Here is a 5,384-nt window from a genome sequence, read left to right as displayed (position 1 = left end):
GAGAATTATGCTCAGTGAAGAAAGCCAGTTGCAAGTGATTCCATCTGTATAGCATTTCTGAAACGACAAATTATAGAAAAAAAAGAACAAATAGTAGTCACTCAGCCTTGAGGAAAGAATAGGGGCAGGAGAGAAATGGTTCTGCCTATCAAAGGACAAAATGAAGATCCTTGTGATGAAGATATTCTATACCCTGCCTGTTTCTGTCCTGTCACCCTGTTTGTGATAATGTGCTATAGGATTGTAACACGTTACCACTGCAGGAAACCACAAAGAGTGCATGGAATCTTTCTGTAGTATTCCTTACAATTAATACCTAACAGCTTCTAGCATAGTACTCTTATTTTTCATGAGCATAATCATACATGCAAATAATATTTTTGCACCTGTCTTTTCAATATTATTCATTTCTTTCATGCATTGTATTCACAGAAACTGCCTAAGCATCATGGAACAATGGCGATAAAAGAATATTTTTGCCATCTTCTGTCTTAATAAGAACACATTTAGTATTTCCCCATTTTTATATATATTTGGCTTTAAACAGATATTGATTCCACAAGCCTTTATCTGCAATTCCAAAATCCAAGCAACTTTGGAGATTAAGTATTTTTTTTCCTAAGTTTGGGACCTAAACTCACTGGATGACAAAATGGGTTATGAACTGATATGAGATTATTTATTGCCTTATTCCACATTGTAAAATACCCACAGGTTTTGCTGTAGAGACATTTGCAGGTTAGATTGTAGAATGCTGCTTCTGAACTCTCTGGAGGTGCTGAAATGTACGGTGCACGCAGCATGTCACCTTCTAAAATCTGAAAATTCCAAGTGTCCCATTTGTTTTGGATAAAGGAATTTGGACCTGTATTTTTTTATTTTAAAAATATATCCCCTCTATCCTCAAGGGTTTTGAGTTTATCAAATGGAATAAACAGTATATATATTGAAATTATTTGGTTCATTTTATTTAGCCTGTTGATGTGGTCTGTTGACTGGTAATAATCACCAAAATCAAACTGACAATAGCCTCAATGAATCTCAACTTTTACAGACATTACTTATCTAAGTAGTAATACTACACCAGGCAAAGCAATGCTAATTAAACCAGCTGCTTGCTGTGGTCTTTTTCAACTAATAGTATTATATATTTCTTTATTCAATATAGGGTTTACTACAATGTCTATGGTACATGATCTTACTTAAAATTAGGGTTTTATTTTAAGGGCTTTTGCAGATATTCTTTTAAGCTCTACGTTTCCTTACTGCTGCACCATTTTCTCTGGCTTGGTTACTTTCCCATGACTTCTTGAGTATATTATGTCTATTTTCCATTCCTGAAGCACTAAGTTCCCATCATGAGATTGGTGAGGCTTATGAACAGCGCAATGATCCAGACAATGAAAACTGCCCAATCATACTTATTTTGTTCTGATTACTTAAAATAAGAACTCTTTCCTCCCAGTTACTTATGAGAATCCCTCTTAAACTCAGAATATCAAAGATCCTTTTCTTACATCTCCAAATATTCCCACAAGTAATTCCTCTCCAGTCTCAATGAACTCAGATTCAATAAGTATTTCCTGAACACCAGCTAACATTTATTGAGAAATACTCTGTTGCAGGTGCTGTTTAAAGAAACTTTCATCCACATATTCATTTGCTCTTTATAATTCTGTGAGATAGGTATTAGAATTATTCCCATTTTACAGGTAAGAAAAGGGAGGCATACAGAGGTTAGTTTTCCCAAGGTCACATAGATGAACACAAGCAGTGTGACTGCAGCCCACATTATTAACCTCTACTTTGCTGCTTACTATGGACTGAGTACTGTGCCAAACCTTTCACAAACTTTGTTTCGTTTAATCCTCAAAACACCTATAATATATGTTATTTTTTGGAAAATAAACTAATATGTAACAAAACCCTAGATTAAACAAAATTTAAATTACAAACATGGCACTAAAACCCTAAACCCTAACTCTCAATTCCATGCTCCTTCTATGACATTGTGGAATTAAGGGATGTTACCCACATGGGTTCAGAAGATAAAGAAACAGTCTAGTATTGTTGAGCCCCTATCATGTTCCAAGCACTCCAAATATCTCATAATTTACTAGTCTCAAGAACTCTTTGGGGTATATTAATCCCATTTGATAGATTATGAATCTAAGGGTCAAAGAGGTTAAATAAATTGCCCAGGAGCCAGGACATAAACCTAGATTGTCCTGGCCCAAAGCCAAAGGCTTTCCTTTGAGTAGGAATATGGCATGATAGAAAGAAATGTAGGCTAACATTTCTTTAGGAATGGAAAAGGCAAGGGGAGGTTGTGAGGATATTGTGACACCCTCTCCTCCATGTAACTTTCCTAACAAACTTCTCTTTCCTAGGTTTCCCCAACATACCCTTTCTCAAAGACTCTGCTCCAGTCTTTTTTTCTTTCTTTCTGTTGTATCTCTTTTGGTCTCTTGGGCTCCAGCTTCAGAGCCATCCCAAAGCATCAGAAAGAAGGAGGGGGAAGTGGAGAGGTGACTACAGGAGGGAGGTGCAAGATAAAAGAATCTTTCCTGGTTTGGCAGCGTTCTCTGATCATGGGAGGAAGCGGAGGTGAAATCTCTGCAGCACCTTTCTTTGCCCTAATGCTTCAACTTTTCTTTTATATACACTCCCTAAGTCTTTTTCTAATCAACTTTGTCATCTTAGGAGGACCCTGAGCCAAAGACATCTGAATAAAGTGAGTGGATTCTGTTATCTGTTGCATTCGCCTTCAAGTGGTCTGTTCTCTCATGTTTACTTTCTGTCCTATACATTCATCTTTCTGTTGCTCTCTACACCTAATAATACCCAGACCTCTATCAACATTTTCCACATCTAGTCTATTCTGTTGATATATAGACCAATATCACTTCCTTCATCTTTTCTGCTTATAGCTGGTAACTTTATTTATTCATACTCTGCCTGCCCTCCCTACATCTTTTATGATCTCCCATTCTTAGTCTGTCTTTTCTATATTATAGTCATCTTGACCTAATCTTCTCTCATTGGATCTGCTGTCTATATAGCAAATTTGTCCTACTAAATATCATCCATCTTTATCCATCGAAGATCCAATCTCTGTGCATGGAATCTACCTTAATCATGTTTTATCTTGTCCCTGTGGATGTACCCACTTTCCTACATTTGATGTCTGTTTTCCTTACATATAATTTCAACTCTGTCAGTTTTTTGTAATCCATTTAAATTCTCTCTTCCTGATCATTACCACACAACTCCTTTTTACATTCTGCCTTCTTTATATTACATTCTTATATTCATCTATTCTGCCCATAACATACTTTTCTCCATTTGCCATCTATTCATGTGTCCATACAACCACTATAATACCTTTACTGATCAGTTACTAAAGCAGACCCTGTAATAGAAACTATTGTCAAAAGGAGAGACAAAAATACCAGTAAATATATCTGTAGAAATGTAGAATGGGAACAGTAATGAGAGGAAGCTCACCAACATTGAAGAGGAAAAGGTAAAAAGGACAGCTGATGTCTCACTGGGGAGATGCCACATGAGCCAAGGCTTGACGGCTCACTAGGAGTTATCCATGTTCATGGAGACTGCGGCTTGAGTAAAGCTACAGAGGTAATACACATGCTGTATGCCAAGAGCTACAGGGTATAGAATGCAATGTAAGCTGTGGCAAGAGAAAAGGCTTAGTGATAGCAGTGGCAGGTCATGAAGTAGTTACACATCATGTTAAATGACTTCAACATTATTGTGCAGGCGGTGGGGTACTATGAAAGTGTTTTAAGTAACGGTCAGATTTGATCTTTAGGGGAGAGACTACAGAGGGAGTGAGACCAATGAGGAGTCCAAGAGAGAGGCTAATCTTTTGTTCAAGTGTGCACAGCATCAAATGTGAAGGTAGGAAAAATTAAAGGATAAGCAGAAAGGCCTGGGGCAAGAGGGTCAAATGCACAATGAATGGCATGTGAAGCAAGTATTGAGGAGGAAGAATTGAGGTTAAGATATGAATGGAAATTGTCCTTTTGAGATTGATATTTATGAACTAGTGTATAAAGTGTGGATAGGTATGGCAACTTAGACTTTTAAAAATGAAAAGATAAAGATGTGTCCTTACAACTAGTTTATGAGCTCCCTGAATACTGAGTATATGTCTTATTTACCTTTTATGTACCACAACTCTTAGCCTGTGGTCTGGAACATTGTCGATCCACCATAAATTTTGAAATAAATAAATTGTGGGTGTGAATGGAAAGGATGGGAGTGATGGGAAATATAAGCCAGGAATATGAGTATTTTATAGATGCATTGAAGCACTCTAGTATTGAGAGAAATACAAAGGGGTCAAGTACTTAGTAATACTCAAGTATTAATCACAGAGCATAAAGAGAAGAAAAACTCAGGTATAAAACCATTAGCAGGTTTGGTGTTTTTATATTCCATATAAAAGTGAGATATGCAGTATTTGTCTTTCTCTGTCTGGCTTATTTCACTTCATAGAATTCCTTAAAGGTCCATCCATGTCATTACAAATGGCAGGATTTTCTTCCTTTTTATGGGTGAATAATATTGAAATATATATATATATGTATATGTGGTGAGCATCAGGGGCTGAAGGCTGGGAAAATGGATAAATGTTGGTCAAAGAGTGCAAACTTTTAGTTATAGGATGAATAAATTGTGGGGATATAATACTTAGTATTATATGTATAGTTAACAATACTCTGTTGTACCAAAGGAGGCCAAATATATGGCACACAGTTTAGATTTTAACAATTAAAGGAAGATGTTCTACTCTCATTCCAAGAGAGCACATCTTCCAGAACCATTGGGAATCTCAGTTCTTCTGCCATTCAGAATCCACTGCCTAATATGATTTCCAGGTGGATCCCAGATCCTCCTCGTAAGTACTAGGTTATGTAGGACTTTCAGTCTATAGGTGCTGACCTTTTGGGATTCTACTTTGTTCCCTTGCAGGAAGGGAACTGCTTCCTTAGCTGAGCCCCAAAGATTCCCTCTGTTGGATGTAAATCCAGGATGTATCTTACAGTCCCTCCTTCACGTTGCCTGCATATTTTGGAAGCTCCTGGTTTCACCTCTGACTATCTGTGTGACCTGGAACAAGTCACGTATCCTCTCTACGCCTCAGTTTCCATAGGTGTTAAGTGGGGTTAATAATAGTACTAACTCAATGTTCTTCTGAAGATTAAGTGAATCAATATCTGCAACATTTTTAGAATTATGCCTATATTAATAGCTCATAAAAAATAATTGTGTTTTATGTTATTGTTGTTCCTCCATTATGTAATGATTTTCTCAAAACAGTCACAATCCAGCTCATAGAAAAAAATTTCATGTTAGGG

The sequence above is a fragment of the Miniopterus schreibersii genome, assembly GCF_964146895.1.
Source record: "Miniopterus schreibersii genome assembly, chromosome: 12".
Lineage (NCBI taxonomy): Eukaryota > Metazoa > Chordata > Mammalia > Chiroptera > Miniopteridae > Miniopterus > Miniopterus schreibersii.
This window is presented reverse-complemented; position numbering follows the sequence as displayed.